Raw genomic sequence first — 19,566 nt, forward strand, 5'->3', positions numbered from 1 at the left:
ACTTTCTTTTGTCTTCAAATTGTATCTCGGGGTGGGGGGGGATACCACTAGTTGATGCTGGGATTTGGGCAAGGTGTTAACAATCACAAATTGTTGTAAACATATAAATACTGAGGTGACCCCTGTGTGTAATGCTGCATGATGGCACTGCTGGCCCTGCAGGAGGACTCTGCTAATGGAAGAATCTAATATGCCGATTTAGATTCCCTAAAGTTGAGCTCTTGGATCTATGTACTGAATTGGGTCCAGTAGAGAGGGCAATGCGCCGGAACCGTGCCATCCTGGTCCATCCTGGTCCATCCCGGTCCAAATACAGGTCCTCACCACTCTGGGGGCAACCGACTGTTTCCAGTGGTAAATAGCAGACAGCTAAGTGTTTGTTGTAAATATTATATATAATCTTCAACTTCATCACTAAGGCTTGTTTGCATATAATATATAGTTCTGTTAAATCTTATCATATAGGTCTGGTATATCAAAGCTGTCCCCGAGTGCCGTAATGCCTGCCGTTTTGGACAATATTATTAATAAAGGTAGTCTATAGATCAGGGTTCCCTACACTGTGCGAGAACAGGCCAAAATCATAATTCAATTTGCAGTAATTCCTGAACGTCTGAGAAGCTTTTTGCTTTTCCCCGCCAGTCGTCATGATTCGGTGTAACAAAAGAACAACTGCCAGGGTCATTAACATACTGATCAGCATTCATGAGGTGCTTTGCATTGACTATTTTTGGTTAAAAATAGGCGTGTACAGGGCGGGATAAGAGACTGATCCACGTACGCACGCTTGTGGGTAATCTGTGATTTATAAAGGGAACATTGCTTACAGATGTGCGTACATCTATTTTCCCTTGGTTTTGTGTGTGAGTGACTGATGTGAACAACAATCTTTTAAATCGGCCCAGTATAGAGCCAGCATATTTCCACATGTAAATGGTTTTATTTCAACCAAACCAGAGTGGTGATTGTAGGAACAGTGGAAAGATGAACCAAGACGGCTTTTGGTAGTTATATTTAGTTTCTGTTGACTTTGAATGAAGTGTGTTTTACGATGATAAAAGTCCTGATTATTTACATGGAGTCTGGTGGAGATATGCTGGCTCTATACACGCTAAAAGTCCTGATTATTTACATGGAGTCTGGTGGAAATATGCTGGCTCTATACACGCTAAAAGTCCTGATTATTTACATGGAGTCTGGTGGAGGTTGGTGATGGTGATTTCGGGGCTGTTTCATGTTAAACTAAAAGGATCTTACTCTTTAACTAAAAGGTTTATCTCTGTAGGGATCCATCCCATAATGTTGTCAGACACTTAGAATAATAATCTGAGTCTGTCAGCTGCAACAACAGAACTTTTAGTGGACTCTAACTGCTGCTGAACATTAGTCCTGTAGGGTTACATTACAGCTTGGTTCTGGTTTAATACTGGACCAGTTTCAGAGACTGTTGTTCTCATCAGACACAGAAACATGGAGACATAGAGTCCAGGTTGAAAATAAACCTAGAAAGTCTTAAAGTCTAAAACAATAAAGAAAAAAGACCAAACATTAATTTAAAATATGGAACGTGGTTGTCAATTCCCACTGTAGTTTGTGCTTTTTATTCAAACAAATCAGAACATTCACATTTAGTTACATAAAACAGTAATTGTTTTATTTGTTTCTTGTCACATTATTGCCATCTGGTGGTTTTGTTAAGATAATTATTCATCAAGAGATGGACAGAATCACTGAAATTGTCTCAAAGTTTGTTTATTTACAAGTAGATTCAGTTTTACAGCACTCACAGCAAAGTACAGAAAATAACTGACGAAAGCCTTCTACAACGGCTTTTTCTAGGAGTAAAAATTAAGTCATAATACAAAAGGTGATGTTGATTCCCACAAGGTCAGGAAGTGGCTCCCAAGATTTATCTCGTGAGAACATCAGCAATATTTTAGCTTCTATCATGCAAACAGTTTAATATTAATAGAAACAATAAGAGTTGATTGGTTTTTCTAACAGGTCGTATCAAGAACAACAGAACAGACTGCAGCAACTTAACAGTTATATTGTTACTTTAATAACTTTAATTATTCATATATTTAATTATTTTCAGGACCTTCAAGCTTTTAATGAATCAAATTAAACAACTTAGGTGATGGTTTAAAACTGAAATAAACATTGTAGTCAGAATAAAATGGGACTTTAATATTCAGATTATTATATATAAACCTGGTGTATTTCCTGTATAGTGACTAATATAGTATATAGTATATAGTACATAGTATAGTATAGTGACTGTTTGGGTCATGTTGACATCAGCTGGAGAGATTGAGGGAAATGAAGACAGAAAAACAGACCAACTCATCATCCTCCATCTTTCTAAAGAAACAACTCATCTCTGGCACTGACATGCTTCACCGTTGGGAGGAGGTTTTACAGACTAGAGTTGTTGACTAAACATAATTTAGTCTTTAATGAGCATTGTTTTCTTGTTCTTCCTTCATGGTGTCACTCTCAGATGCTCAGTCAGTTGATGTGTGTCAGTTTGTCCGTTAGCAGTAAGTCATCTTTCCTGTCGTCCGTCAGCGGTCTGCAGATATCTCCTACTAGCCACGATTTCTGTAGTTGATAGACTTGAGAATCTCTTCCAGTTTGATCTCCATCTTTTTCATTTTGGTGTCAATAGTGCTGATGTCAGGAACAACTTGTAAATTGAACGCTGTAGCTGAGCTAATGGGGGTTCTCTTTTCACATCTCTCACCATAGTAATCATCTGGACACTCACAAAACCATTCATTGGAGTCCAGCAGCCGCTTGCACGTTCCTTTGTTGCTACATCTTTGGCAGACATCCTCCCTCTTGGAGTAATAGATGGAAATCTTTCTTGTACTTTGACCCCACCCTCAGTCATGTTGGTAAACGGGTGCAGGAGCCTCAGCAAACTCTTCCCCATAGGCAGCATGTGTCACTTTAGCTTCATTCATATCAACACATTTATGGTTACGGTCTAATCTGTCTTCACATTCTTTTACTGGTTTAAAGCAAGCATTGGCATCTACTTTAACTGGTGTTTCATCTATTTCTTCTGTTTTCAGAGTGTATCCCACAGCGACGGTGATTGTGTCTTCTGTAATCTTTGTCAGATCATATAGTATGTAATAATCAGCCTGGTCTGTGTTGTACACCAGCACCACCCAGTTGTACCAGTTGTACTTCTTATCTAGAACTTTTTTCACCTCATCAGCGATGGCTCTTTTGTTGTCAGCACTGTGTCTTTTCCTGATCTCCACCACGTCTTCCATCACATACTGCATGTGGTTGTCCAGGCAGTAGTTCAGAGCTGATATCTGAGCCCTGGAGACATTCTTGAACATCTGGGTGTGTTCGGCTTCTTTGCCTGATGAATCCAACCCGATCAGTTTCCGGTAGAACTGGTTCAGCACCAATCCCTTCCACAGCAAACTGCTGAAATAGACGTTATATTTGACGATCTGTTGAACGTCACATTAAAACTTCCTCCTCAGCAGTTCGTTGAGGTTTCCACTGCGATACGTGTCTTTGACCGTCAGGTAATGATAGTAGTTGGCCACACTTGCTTCAGTTCCTGTGTTCTCATAGTAGTTGACGAATATCTCTGCCAGTCGGAGTTTCCGCTCTTCATTTTTTATCGAGTAAGGGTTCTGAAGAAGCTCATTGAACTTCTTCCAGGTGTTGAGGATGCGGAATTCGTCATGACAGTAGGTGTGTTTATACCATTCCACTTCTGTTGCTAGGTTGGAGATCGGGATGTAGAGCAAGTCCAACTTCCTGTTCACTTCAGCAAACCCTTTCTTCACCTCGTTCAGCACCTTGTCTTCCGGAGGGATGAAGATCAAGACCATGTTGACAAAAGACACAGCCAGACCTCCGATGCCGGGCGCCAAGCTGGCGACGTTGGAGAGACTCTTCATCCCAGCTGACGACGTTGTGGTATTAATCGTTCCAACCACTTCTTTAATGACATTCAGGACGCTTTTTCCCACTGCCAAAGTTTTTTCCACTTTCTCTATGACATCGGAAGCCTTGTCTCTCCTCACCCTGTAGCGTGGTGAGACAACGAAGGATGTGGGGTGATGTGGCCGAGCTGAGGACGTCGTCCAGTAGAGAAGAAGGATCAATGAAGCCAACAACATGGAGGCAGACAGCCGAGGGAACGCCATGACTGCAACACAGACAACACAACATAGAAAAAATATTAGGGTGATTTTTATAGCCTGTGAACCAAACAAATCTGCTGAGCTGGTGTTTCATTTTATCCTGCAGATATGCCTTAAGCCTAGCCTGGAAATCCAGACCCACATCTGAAAGATTAAGGGTCTGGCATCAAGTAATGAAAACGGCCCAATTCAAGGGGCGGTACCAAGCATGCATTTGAAAATCTCACTGCAAGCAATTGGATAACACTACAACCAATCACAACAATACGTGGGGTGACGTATCCAGAGCCCCCTACGCTTAGCTACCAGCGGTGCTAACTAGTAGATTAAACTGTCGTCATCTGTTTAGCCCGCCTATATCAGATACACCGATGTGATTGGTGCAGCAGGTCTATAAGGGCATAGTTAATGAGCAACATTACTCGATGCCAGAGTGACTTGCTGAGCAAATTCAAATTGTGCTCTTGCGAGAACTCTGGATATCTAGGGTACCTTAAATCTGCATTCTCTCTGAATTCCAGCAGGAGGCGACATGTGCAGTTGCAAAAGGAGGTCGGTTTCTATAGAAGTCTATGGCGAAATGAACCGCTTCTCACTTGATTTATTACCTCAGTAAATACAGTATTTTCATAATGAGTTTATGGTCTCAATCGCTAGTTTTAAGTCTTTTTCAATACAGAATGATGTTAATTTTTTTAAATTATTGTCTGATTGATTTTAAAATAGACGATAACGCATGTAGGTTTTGGGGCGTGGCTACTTTCAGTTGGCGACCTGTCAATCGTGACAGAGGCTGGTTGTGTCTGTGTTCTTGTTTGACCATCTTACGCTGTTTTCACTATAATAATACGAACATTATGGTCCCCTGAAAACGGCTTATTCAGCGTTCGGTTGAACTACAAGACACTCAAGTAGTTGGCTTTAAAGTTTTCTGGTAAGTAATGTTACGTTTAGTTTTAAGCCTGTTTTTTGTTAGAGGAAATTACGGTTGCACCATGCTAACCAAGCTAGTGTGCTGAAGTCTATGTTTGTATAGCAAAATACAAACATAGACTGTAGAAATAGTCTATGTTTTTAATGCAACCAAGATGGCAGCGCCCGCAATGGCAAACTCAGCGACTCAGAGCAGCTCTGTACAAACCAATGGATGACTTCACACACACTCTGTCCATTAATATGAATGATCTCTGTTGGAAACAGAAGCTGCTGAGCGGTGTGGTGATGGCGCAGTGGATATGACATGTGCCTTTGGTGCGGGAGATCTGGGTTCAATTCCCACTGCGATACAGCAACCAATGTGTCCCTGAGCAAGACACTTAACCCCTAGTTGCTCCAGATGCGTGCGACCTCTGACATATATAGCAACTGTAAGTCGCTTTGGAGAAAAGCGTCAGCTAAATGACATGTAATGTAATGAACGCAGAATAGTAACAGAAATATAATAATGGGTGATTATGTATAAAAAAAATCTAACCAAAGAATGACGAAGCAATTCATACTTTCTAAGCAACTCATTATCATGCCAATATTGGCTCACATTGTACTTATAGTCATTTATAATCACACTAAAGGTATAAAGGCCCACAGTATGCATCCTGTCATATGTGTAAACATGTGTGTGCACTCAATGCGTCATCAGAAATGAGATTTTATGGCTCATCGGAACAAAACGCTCAAGTTTCTAAATTAAATTTTTTTAATAGGTTGGTGGGGATGTACACCATCATATAGCAGGTTTTGTGTTGACTGTAAGAACTGAAGGATGCACTGCCCACTGGAGAGAAGGAGAGACACATACAAATGCTGAGGGGACTTATTGTTGTTCTCTGGTTAGACATCATATTGTGATAATCTAATCATTTGCACAGTGAATATATTTGCTACTTAGTTTACTATAAATTACTAAATTAAAATGCTGTAATTGATTACCTAATGTTTCAGCATTTGTTTCCAGCTTTTTAAGTTGTACACTGCAGGTTATACTCTGCTTACAACTCAGATCAGCATCAGATATAGGCTGGGAGCCAGGTCCACTCCTCAGGATGTTTTTGGCTACCTTTTTTTCACTATTATTTCCTATTATATTATACCCTGGGCCATCACAAGTTGATGACGACCACCCCCAACTCCCCGTTTGGTCTCAGGGGCCAAAAAACACTCTTTTTGGGAAAAGCTTTTGGCGGAATTATATAATTTGAATATTAAGGTATTGAAGCTACATAAATGGTCATATAACGCTAACATTTTGCATGGTGTATCCTGACACGTAGGGGAAACTAGCAGAAAAAGATTCTGGGGATTTGGCTGTCAAATCACCCTCAACATACCCCAAAAGACAAAAAAATGCCGCCTGACAAATTGTTATCAAAAGCAGGGGCGTCGGACTGGGGTAAAACCAATACTAATTACCAGGGCCCAAGGAGAGAGAGGGCCCTTGAAAATTAATCTAATTAACTAATTTGAAACATGTTTAATTTAACATGAATAGGCTATAATGTCTATAATTAGCAATAATAGGCTAATCAGTGTCATAGGTAGCTTGGTAGCTCATCGGTAGATACATATCATGTCAACAGAGATGGCAAAAGTACTCACTTCCCGTACTCAAGTAGAAGTACAGATATTTTTGTTAAAAAATACTCTGGTAAAAGTAGAAGTACTGATTTAACTTCTTTACTCAAGTAAAAGTAACAAAGTACAGGCTTGGAAATTTAATTAAAGTATAAAAGTAAAAGTAGTCTTGCGAATGAATACGATTTTTTATGAAAAGCTGCCTGGACCAAACAAATCTAACTAGAGTGGTAGCTGAGAAACTTCAGTGGACTCTTTTTATGCCATTGCCTAAATTTTAAATGGATGTCTGCCAATAGGCCTAAAACATGACATATATGATTATTGTGACTATTGAGACTGGGACTCCAGGTTAATAAGATTCTGACTGAGAAGTAGATAGAATTCACAGATCCAGTTTCTCTTTTTTAATCTTCCCCTTAACATTTAAAGGAATCTACATGCATGTATGTGTGTGCTCAAAAATGGCTTCTGGAATGAAAATAAAGGATTCAATATGAATTTACTAAACAGACAACTAACAAACATCCATACTACTAGTGCTAATGTTACCACCATCAAGCCACAATGATTTGCCGCAAATGAATGCCGCCGAATATGTCGAGTCGTTGCATCAAGTGCAACGTACAGTATATTCCCATCCAATTAGATCCAATTAGATTGAATTTGGTATTGATGACGCGAAAAATAATAACGGTAACTCCAGTGAAATTATTTGAAACTTGTTAGTTAGGACTAGATTAGGACTGTATTTAAAGCTGATTCTGGTTTCCAACTTCGCCCCCCCAGGTGTGTCTGTTAAAACACGGACGGAGACAACTTCTCTCTTTGGATGCTTTATTAAGATCAAGCAACGTGCAACCTAGCTAACAGGTGAACACAAACAACAAAATCACTAGCTAACGTACTTGAAGTTTGCAAGAAATATAGACCAATACAACAACAGGCTTAAATGAACTGACAACATAAGTTATACAACTTAAAGTTCTCAAGGACACACACACACCATCTCAACTGATTTATCCTCTTTTCTCTCACTTTTTTCTCTGTGTGGCGCGTACGCCCGCTCGTGGTGTAAGGCACGTGTCCGCGCTATTTTCCGACATGCACTCACAATCACTCCTGATAGACGACCTTTTGTACAAAACTAAAGTAACGAGACAATTTTCTAAAATGTAAGGAGTAGAAAGTACTGATATTCTTGTTAAAATGTAAGGAGTAAAAGTAAAAAGTCGCCACAAAAATAAATAGTAAAGTAAAAATATCTGAAAAATATACTTGAGTACTGTAACGAAGTATTTGTACTTCGTTACTTCCCATCTCTGCATGTCAACATTATAGTTATGTCAGATTCAGTAGAAGCAGATGTTAACATTGTGAAACACATGGCCCTCAGTTTCAGAAACTGTCACACCACGGAGTGGAGTAGCAACAGACCCCTCATCCTCCTCTTTGGATTTGAGACAAGGGAAGCTTATATCAAAATTAAAGCAAACCATTTTGACTGAAAGGTGTTAAGTAACACTAACATCTTAGTGTGTTTTACTATATTAGGTTACAATTAGGATAAGAGGTTAATATCAAAGGTATCCTTCATAGAGAAAGATTATAAGATCTGATTTTTTTTTTTTGGGGTGTTGAGGAACGTGAGTGCCCATCATAGACAGTATATAAGAATGGACCAACAGAGCCCGTTGCTCTGGACGGAGACCAGTGAAGGATATTAGAAGCACTTTTCCGGTGAGCGCTAGGGTTACTGCGCAGCCTCCAACTGAGAGAGACAACGTAAATGTCATGTGTCTAAAAGTGTGAAGTCTTCTGGTAGCTGTGCCGAGAGAAATCTCAATCATTCCCAATCTTACAGAGACGGAGAGCGTAGGTATATGTAAGGAGATAACATAGACACAGGCTAATTACTGATCACTAACATGCTAGTTAACATTAGTAATTAAACCTAAACAGCTCATGTAAGTCGAAACTGCCTGTGAGCTTCTCCTGTACTATACGGTAATTCCTCTACTGTGTGACAGTAAGTCTCGTGGTTATGACCCAATCGTTAGCCTATTTTTATAAAAGCGTCTGCTACGGAGCCATAACGTGAGGTACAAGGTAATGGAGCCTTTTATACATTGTCATGTTTCTTTAGAAATAAACAACGGACAAATAGAGTCTTTAAACGCTTCAGATGTAAAGTTATTCTCTGTCAAGTGACGTCAAAATGAATGCTAGTCAGTGGGATGCTAATATAATAATATAACGGGAGGTGATCGCTTTGTAGCATCAAAATGGCGCCATAGGAGGTTCGAGTTCTGAAGCTTACCCCCTTGGCACCCATCAGGACTGCCTATGCATAGGGCCCAGGATCGTGTGCTACACCCCTGATCAAAAGTGATCATTTTCAAGCATTGTATTATACATATCACTGCCTCAAATGTAAATGAAAAACTTCCCAAGTTTATAAGCTTCAAGATGACCTTTCTATCTAGAGGATTACAGCTGGTATAACCAAAGTTCTCCACTGTACCTCAAATCGGAGAAAACAGAACTTTCAGGCATTACCATTCCATATGGGATTAAGCATATTTTTTGCATATGAACAATATCTTAAACAAGAGTTGAGAATTGACGTATGTACTACACTATATGAAGTGAATTGCATGGAAAGTGAGTAATGTTATGCGCCTAGGTGGATTGGGGTTAGGGTGCAAAATAGGGTACAATCACACAAATGGGTTATACTCACCAAATGTGAGATTGATTAAAGTCCACAAAGTCCCCTGACATGTTACAGATAACCAGATTTACAGATTCATGGAGAGTTCGTTTGAGGAAGCGAGAGGCAAAGAGCCTCAAGCAGACGGCTGCACGCCAGACGCTCCCACACTGACTACGTTTCCATGCACAGAATATTCTGCTTTTTGCCTTCATTCTGAAAAAGACAATTCTGAAAAAGACAATCCAAGCTGTTTGCATGGCTAATAAAAAATTATTCTCCACAAATAGTCCTGTGTAAATGCAACCGTGCAAAACACACACACACACACACACACACACACACACACACACACACACACACACACACACACACACACACACACACACAGATCTCAGATCAGTGACTCTCTATGGTCCATTAGTCCTTAGTTCCTGCAGCTTTAATTGTCTGTTCTACATTAAGGCAAATATCTTTTGTATTACAAGTTTTCTGAAATGTTATGTTTAAATATGTAAATGGTGCCTTATCTTGTTAAATATGCGCTAATTTTCATACATTTCAAGAAGAAAAATCTGAACATTGTAAAAAGCTAGGTTCAAAATTCTTCTTTTATTTTGTTGGCATATTAGAGTCAAAGGTTTTACAGAGGGGATTTTGGATATCTTCTTTTATCACTCCAGATCAACAGCCATGAAAAATCCTCTTACGCCACATTTTTAGATATAATAATATGTACCATAAATTAGGCTATGAATGATATAGTCGAACAACCCCGTCTGTAAAAACCTTCAGAATATAGATAGGAGTGACATGGAAAGTTTGGTGAATGTAAGTACTGCTGAAGAGGAGATTTCTGACTCAGAGTCTGAGAAAAACCCATTTTGAGAAAACTGCCTATGGATTATAAAACGTCAAACATTACAGGTGAAACTTCTCCAGTTAATTATTACATTAAGACATATATTTGTATTACAAGTTTTCTGAAATGTTATGTTTAGATATGCAAATGAGGCCTTATCTAATGGCAACTTTTGGTGAATTTAGGGACCATTCGGTATATATGGATTGGACCACCGGAGGAAAATAGGAGAGGGTCATGTCTTTTTATTCTTTGTTGAGGGGAGGGTCACCCAAAAATGTTTAGTCTATTGTATTCATAAAACAGCAAAATTTACAAGTGGCTTGTTTGGTGCATATATTTCCATGTAACTCTTAGTCTCGACCCTCCTTCGACACCAGATGGGTCTGACCCATGAGTTGGCTGGGGGGCAGGGGGAGCAGCAGGACGCAAAAAACGAAAATTACTGCTGCACTATGTCTGGACACCTTGCCGTGACAACGTTGCAATGAAGGTTTCCTAAATGCCATGTATATAAATTTGATGTCAGCTTACTAATTGATTGCGGGTTTTGTGTAGATTTGGACTTTTAAACGTTTATTCCACTTTGATTAAACGGTGAAGTGGAGAGGCCTCGTTCACCTGTTTGGATCTGGCTGGTGAATGTGATGCGTATAGGCCTTGCTGGATACACCGTGACTCTATTTGTGGATCTACTGATCGCTGTGGATTACTTTTTTATCGTGTCATTGGATTACTGCAAAATACAGATCTTTTTTCTAAATGTTTTATGGTGTGATTGCGCTTGGTTTCTGCGTTTGGAGAGGCATCTCAACAGACTGGAGGTTGAATTGAATTGAATTGAATTGAATTGAAAAACTTTATTAATCCCAATAGGGAAACTGGTTTGCCACCAACCATACAGCAATCGAATACAATACACAATTAACAGACAAATAAATAAATAAATAATTCTGGATTAGTAGACTAATAGACCCTAATGAGACACATTTTAAGAAAAAATTCAATTTCACAATTCCTGAATGTAAAAAACACTATAGAAGACAATAGTAATATCCAACGGTTAACAGTGTTGGTTAAAATATCTAACCGCTGCAGGAACAAAAGACCTTCTCATGCGCTCACTAGAGCCCCGAGGCATCACCAATCGCTCACTGAAAGAGCTTCTGAGTCCTCTGAACAGAGTGTGTAGTGGATGGCCTTCAAAAAGCAGGACAGTTTTTAGTTTTGAACTAATCCTCTTCTCTACAGTAACCTCCAGAACATCCGTAAGTTAACAAAATTGACCCAGCTCTCTTGATTAACTTGTTTATCCTATTTTTGTCCTCAACAGATATACTGCCCCCCCAACACAATACAGCATAAAAAAGTACACTAGCCAAAATCCCTTGATAAAAAACATATAAGAGCTTTTTACTGATGTTGAATGATCTAAGTTTTCTCAAAAAGAACAATCTCGACTGAGCCTTCTTCATTATGACATTCGTATTCTCCTTCCAGTTTAATTTTTCGTCCATATGTACACCTAAAAATTTATATGACTGCACAATTTCAATCAACTTGCCATTAATTGTAACTGGAAGGACCTTCTCTTTTTTCTTCCTAAAATCAATAATAAGTTCTTTGGTCTTTCCCACGTTCAGTTTCATATAATTAGACTCACACCAGGTATAAAAAGACTGCACCTCCCTTCTGTAGGCAAGATCATCACCCTGATTAAGTAGACCCACTAAAGCAGTGTCATCCGAGAATTTCTGTACCCAACAAGATGGCTGACTATGCCTATAGTCAGCAGTATAAAGTGAGAATAAAAAGGGGGATAAAACTGTGCCCTGAGGTGCTCCAGTATTAGTTAGAATGGTATCCGAATGTTTGTTACCAATCCTAACAAACTGTGGTCGTGCTAAAAGGTAATCTAAAATCCAGGCAACAGTAGTATTATGCAATTTAAAATTGGTCAATTTACTAGCTAAAATATGTGGCTGTATAGTATTAAAAGCACTCGAAAAATCAAAAAACATGATCCTAACGGAACTGGCAGTAGTTTCAAGATGACTGTAAATATTGTGAACCATATATAATAGTGCATCATCTACCCCCACACCTTTCCTATATGCAAATTGCAAAGGATCCTGAAAGGCAGACACCTGCCTAGTCAGATGATCTAGTACAACCCTCTGGAAACACTTCATAATGTGCGAGGTCAGGGCTATAGGCCTCAAATTTGAAAGACTGTTAGACACCTTAGCTTTTTTTGGAATAGGGACCAGACAGGAGGTTTTCCACACCACCGGGATTTTAGCAGAAGACAGAGACAAAGAAAACAGTGAGTGGAGAACGGAGCACAGCTGGTCAGCACACACTTTTAGGGTACGTGGGTGCATACCATCAGGGCCTGCTGCCTTATTTGGTTTAATACGCCTTAACTGCTGACGAACCTCTTCAGTGTTTAAAATAATAGCTGGGCTACAGTCCTCAGAGCTGCTCTGCCTAAGATTAAAAAGAGCATTCTCATGAAGTGAAGAGAAGTCCGATTCATCAAACCTTGCGAAAAAAGTATTGGCATCGTTAGCCTGTACACCCAAATTACATAAACTGGGTTTACTGGACCCATATCCAGTAATAGACTTCATACCATTCCATAGTCCTCTTGTGTTACTACAGGACATGTTTCCTTCAACCTTTTCCTTATACTTTAATTTACCCTGTCTGATAATTACTTTCAGTTCTCTTTGAGCATTTTTAATTGTATCTTTGTCACCACTATAAAAAGCAGCTTTCTTCTTATTTATTGCAATCTTAACTTCTCTGGTTACCCATGGTTTGTTATTAGGTCCATCACTGATTGGTCACTGTTACATTTTTGTTGAATTTAAGTGTCGGGGCATTCCGCCACCGTCTGTCTATTGCGTTCCAAGACTGCCGTGACCCGATTGGATTTCATAAGGACGAATTGTTAAATTGTTACAATGTAATTTAAAATCTGCTTTAAAAATAAACATACATGTTTTGAATGTAATGTTCAACTTCGGCAGCTTTACCTATATGCTAAAACATAGAATGACTGAGGAAGCCTAGTGACGAGTCCATAGCAACCAGTTTGTGTGTTGAATTTATTTCACAGAGTCCTTTGCTGAATGGTCTCAATGTTTTATTGTTTTATTTCATGTGAATACTAGTTTACTAGAGGAGTAACTTTGAAGTAATGCAGTAATGCAGGAAGTGTGCATTTAGTTTCCATGCCTATTGTGTTTCCATAACAACATTAGTGAATAAATCTACTGAAATGGCCCCCCCACCATAACAGAGGAGTGGGATGTGTAAGATGAGAATGCAGAGGTTAACGCATGTATGTCATGGCTGTAAAGAAAACAAAAGGCACATGTACATCTTTGCCAAGTGCTAACCAGTACAGAAGGCATCAATAAATTGTTGGGGAGGGTCATGCCTTTTTTCAAATCATTTTGGAGGGTTATAGAAAAATTAATACTGGCGAGGGGAGGGTCGTGTTTATTTTGACTAAAGATCCCAAAACTCCTCCGGTGGCCCCTTAAAGAAATAACGAACGGTCCCTTAGGAGACATTTACAGGGAGCAAATAGACAAACTGTAGTAAACACCTAAATGTGTATTTGGGATGTTTTTTGTTTTTTCCAGTAGTCTGAAAGAAGACATACTCCAGAAGCAAAAAAAGCCCAAAAAGTCAGTATTGAAAAATTATGTTTTGCCTGAGGTGTTTCCCCTAAAAATATCACTTTTCAAATATAGATGACATAATGACATCAAAATTATATGTTTTTTCCGATTGCTAAACGACAGGGGTCACAACTGAAGCTACATGTGCAAAACTCAAACCACAGTCTGCACTACCAACAGTCACCTGAGTTACACAGTTCACATCACCTGCAAAACTCATTCACAGCAACACAACTCTTAACACACGTCTCAGAACAGGCTCAGTGCAGCCAAACACTATGCACAGTCCTCACTGAGATAACACACACACACACACACACACACGCACACACATACACACACACACACACACTGTCACTCAGAACACACTGAGAGTAAAAACACTAGCATCAAACACCAATACAGAAATTACTAACTTTTTCATCTTTACAGTTTGGAAAATTTGAGTGACTTCACAATAGTTTATTTAAGGAAAATATATATTAAGATTTTATAATATACCAATTTTTCTTATTTGGTGTTTGTATACAAAAAGTCTTTCTGTGCTTTCTCTGTATAAATACCATATATGTTCACTAACTACTCTAAAACAAGACACCTGCTTAGGCTTTCAATCAGCAGTGTTTGATGGGCACCAGACTGAAATCTATTCTGTTCTGAATGTGTGGTTTACAGTGTTGACAGCAGTGTGTTAGCATTTGAACAAAGTGCTGTAAATCTACAGTGTTGTGCAGGTTGTGGTTAAAGTCATGGGATAAGTGTGTAGAGTTTTGAAAACTTTGTTCAAGCAATGAAAAACAAACTAGAGTTTGGTCCACATGAACTGCTGCTGTGTAGACTGTAGTTAGAGATTTGCACTTGACTCCAGTTGTGCCCACGTTTAGCAATCGAAAAAAAACTGTAATACATGCTGCACCCATTTATACTATTTAGAAGGAATATAATCAAATACAAATACACATGTAAGATCTACTTATGTCTACTTACATGTCTGCTGACAGTGAACGACGATGATGATGATGATGATGGGCAGCAAGAAGTCAACTTATGTGCTGAGTTCTGTTGTACTTACTACAAGTCATCTCCCTTTATATAGAGATGCTGTGACTCATTGCACAATAACTGCCTGTTAGAAGAAAAAAGAAAAAAAAACATGTTGTTTCAAGCTTGGTTTTCCCTGTGTATGTAATTTGGTTTGGCCAAGTCCCCTTCAAGGAGGAGTTCATATCTTGTTTTTTTGTTGCTATTTTAAAACCCCAAAAGTTAAATAAAAACCCACTTTTAAACAAAAACTCCTGTTTTCCTCATTATTTTAGTGCTCGGTCCTTGACAAAAAAATATACATTTTTTATTGTATTTACATTTGTTATTGTATTTTAGGTACTCATTCTAAGGAGTTGATTGGATCAGTTTGATATTTGGTTGGTAAAATCCTCTGACTAATGTGACCCTGAACTGTGAAGGAGTAGTTGATAGCAATGACCCATGGGTCATTTACCAACATGCTATTTTAGGGCCTTTACAGGTATTCAACCTTTTAAAACTCCATCCAGTGGACTCAACAGATCCTTTTTCAAATGGCGTCAGCAGCAAATCAAGACTTTTACGATGAAAAATTGCAAAGCTTTTGTGTTTTCGTGGAATGGTGTTGCCGTGGCGAGGCCGCCAATTAAATAAAACAGGAAGCTGTTATAACTTCATAATACAATTTGCTATTTGTCTGAAACTTAACATACTGGATAAGAGTCCATAAAGTTGCTTAGAGTTTTCTTAGGAAGTCGTAGTGCCAGACAGATGACATCTTGGTTGAAACATTTCATTCATGAGGGCGGTTTTCTCTTCTGTGTACTTTCCCTTCCCAAGTTTCCCACTCGTCTCGTTGTTAATCTTTGGTCTGAACTGGGCTTTAGGAAACACTAATGCCAGACTGATGACATCTGGGTTGAAACATAACATACATGAGGGTGGTTTCCCTTCTCTGTACTTTCACTTTCACCTGTACTCTATGCTTAGTATTTCTCCATTACACTTTCCCCAGGACCATTAAAGGGGTGATAGAATGCAAAACCGATTTTACCCTGTCATAGCTGAATAACGACAGTTCGGTGGGTAAATAGGGCATACATAGAAGCTCAAAATCCCATTGACACCCCTTTACTATGAAAATCTCATATTTTGAAACTGCTGCTGAAAACGGGCGAATCTCAACAAAGCTAGTTGCTTGCGTAAGCATCTCAAAATCCGGAACCTTTGTCACAGCCCATGGGTGTATTAAGAGAACGGTCACACCCCAACATTTACATAGGCTACACAACTGACCTGAGATCAGCTAGTCTTCTGAATCTAGGTCACGAAGATCTCAGAAAATGTATACATTGTTCATATGCTATTTTACCATGAAATTCACTTTTGCGACTTTTTTATGCGAGAAATCAACTATGTAGAGGTGAACGTACGAACGTTCTGGGAACGTTCGTTTTTGGTTACATTGAACGTTCTCCAAACGTTGTCAACCTTTAGAGAACGTTCCCCTAACGTTGCAACCTTTAGAGAACGTTCCCCTAACGTTGTAACCTTTATGGAACGTTCCCCTAACGTTGCACCCTTCAGGGAACGTTCTTTTTTACATTCCCCTAACCTTTAACAAACTTTAACAACAATGCTACTAATTTTATTATTACTTTAAACCATCTGCATGAGCAGGAATGAATTATTATATTAGCAGGAATGAATGAACAGGCAAACTTGATGGGATTTAAAACTTTAATTTACAATATACAAAGAATAATAAACAAAATAGATAGTGCAAATGTATTGTGCAAGATGCATATTGGAATGATAAAGTATGTAATGTGTAGGTGAATGGCCAAAGTGGGGATGAGCCCACTTCTCAGCAGTTCAGGAGAGTGATGGCAGAGGGAAAGAAGCTGTTCTTGTGTCTGGTTGTTTGTGTGTGCAGGGATCTGTAGCGCCTGCCAGAGGGGAGGAGGCAGGAGGAGGGGAGGAAGCAGGAGGAGGGGAGGAAGCAGGAGGAGGGGAGGAGGCAGGAGGATGGCAGGAGGGGAGGAGGCAGGAGGATGGGAGGAGGCAGGAGGATGGGAGGAGGCAGGAGGATGGGAGGAGGCAGGAGGATGGGAGGAGGCAGGAGGATGGCAGCAGTGTAGAAGATGGCCAACAGCTCTTGCTTCTGCAAAAAAAAATAAAAATAGAGCTCCATGGTTTTGAAGGCTCAGTCCTTCTCAGCTGACCTAAAAAGAAAGAAACAAAAGTTTGATATGCCATACTAAGAATAAACACATTAACAAAAGCAAGACAAATTGCCTGACTAACAACCCTGTTTTTATTCTGATCACAAATATTGATAGTTTTTGATTATTATGATTATTATTAACATCACAGAAGAATTTCAATTTACCGTCTGTGTGGGGCAAACTTCAGCCCCAATCAAGTCCTCCGTGTCTGCTGCAGTCAGCACGGGGAAGTTTTTCTGGGAGAGCGCTAGAGTAGAAGTCAAAATGAAGCAACGTTACAAGTCAAATTAAAACCTCTTATTAGCCAAGCTAAGCATAATACTGATGTGAACAATAAAATAACACCTGCCTGTTATAACCCTGCAGATAGTCAGGTCCTGGAAGGCCTTCTTTCCCTTTCTGCCCCGCAGGATATACTGTTTTAGAACATCATTGGTTGCGACTCGCCGTAGCATGCGACGCATGGCAGTACCTCCGGTCCAACCTCCGGGCTTGTCAGGAAAAGTTGCTGTAAAACATATAGAAACACAAATTATAAACGTGGAACAAAGTGGAGAGCTTGTACAATCTCATTTTGTAAGAGAAGTCAGTTCTGTTCTAATTTAAGTTATGCAAAAGCCACTGTACCTTCAACTGGGTCCCAAGATGAAGTGGCAGGCTGAGCTTGCGTTAGAATACACCCATCCAGCTCTGGGCCACCGGCTGGTTTCCTGTGTGGTGTTGACTCATCTAAAAAGAAAGTAGATATGAATATTGGTCAGTTCATTTATGGTAGGTTTCTTGCAAATGCCATTGCATAACTACTCGGTTACATTAGACAATTGCAAAAAAAAAAAGCAACTTACATGCAGGTGGTGGAGGCAGTGATGTCTACTGACCTGAAAAAAGGCAGGAAGAGACAAACCCATCAGAACAGTCCCATGATAAGCAGCAGGCTGAGGGTCAGTAGTTCCATGGTAGGAATAGGACTTCTTGCTTGAGGACCGGAGTCATCTGAAATAAAAGACCATACAATTTGTACTGATTGCAAAAATAATATTTGAATGTATACAGTGTAAACAAACATTACAACATAAACATTGTATGTGACGGTATTTCTCAGGACTTTTGCATTGTAGCCCAGAGACTTTCTAATGGGGAGACACAGCATCCATAGAAATGCATGGGGTTAGTTTGTAAAGCCAGTATGGCAGCTGTGTAGCCTAAACATATTCCATTTCTTCCTGTATGCTTCCCCATTCACTTAAATAGGAAAATAGCTTGCTGATAACTGCCCAAAGTACGTTGCAAGGTGGCCGCCGAGTGACTTGCCTAAAATGACTGATTGTATTGGCTATCATGTATGTACTGTACACTAAAACTAATTGAAAGAACTGGTATGTCTTATTTGTAACAACAACGCAAGCAGGTTAACACGATGACACAAAACATACAATGCGGCAAAGCATACATGTCGTGCACAGCAGCAAACAAAGCGCAATATATATGCAATCCATTTAAAGCGTAACTCTCGCCACAATGCAACCTAGGATCTTTTTGTGAATGTACCAGAGTCAAATTTCGTTTAAAAGCATAATTAGGACGGAAACGCCACTTTTAAAATTGATCGTATTGTCGTTTTCTGGTCAAACGGCCTTTTGAATGGGAGAACTAGAGGCTACTTTTATCACATCAAAATCACTATATGTAAAACACTAAGAAGGCTCGACACAACATGAAACTTTGCACGAAGTCTCACCAGGGGATTTACACATGAACTCGAGCATTGAGAACATTGTTTGTGCACAAAGAGTTTACCAAAAAGACTCGCTGTTTGACTGGCAAGATGGCGACGTGGGGGAAAACAAATGCTGAAGTGAGTTGTTGAATCTTTTTTGGTCAACCTGATTAAAACCGGAATATAACAAAGCACTACGAGGGAAAGGGCTTACGGTTAGACCCCAAACCGTAAGCCGGTTGGATTTAAACACACTTATTAGAAGTGAAATGAAAGAAGTGAATTTTCTTAGTTGTGAAAATCAATAGATTCTTGTTTTAAGTATTTTCACCAAAAACGAAATCAAGCACAAAATTATAGTTTTTAGCAAAATTGATTTCAGCCTAAAAGTAAATATATTATCTTGCTATGTTGTTTATCTTACTTAGATTTTATAAGACCAATCATTTTTGAGTGAATCTAAATCAAGTGACTGCAAACCTTTTATATGCTACTTCAAAAACGTAAATGGAGCTGGTTTAAATAAACATTTCAAAACAACTCAGAACAACCAAAAACAACCAAACGGGAACGTTG

General features: G+C 39.3%; 1 long non-coding RNA gene and 1 pseudogene across 1 annotated transcript; both read right to left on the reverse strand.

The window, feature by feature from the left end:
- Nucleotides 1-1,736: 1,736 nt before the first annotated feature.
- Nucleotides 1,737-15,120, reverse strand: LOC120573925 (annotated as a pseudogene).
- Nucleotides 15,121-17,628: 2,508 nt separating this feature from the next.
- LOC120573959 lies at nt 17,629-18,482 on the reverse strand. The gene is made up of 3 exons (XR_005641801.1): nt 18,119-18,482; nt 17,901-18,002; nt 17,629-17,781 (listed from the first exon to the last, which is right to left on the reverse strand). It is a non-coding gene; the product is annotated as an uncharacterized LOC120573959 (long non-coding RNA).
- Nucleotides 18,483-19,566: the final 1,084 nt, after the last annotated feature.

The sequence above is a fragment of the Perca fluviatilis genome, chromosome 15 (genome assembly GCF_010015445.1).
Source record: "Perca fluviatilis chromosome 15, GENO_Pfluv_1.0, whole genome shotgun sequence".
Taxonomy (NCBI): Eukaryota; Metazoa; Chordata; class Actinopteri; order Perciformes; family Percidae; genus Perca; species Perca fluviatilis.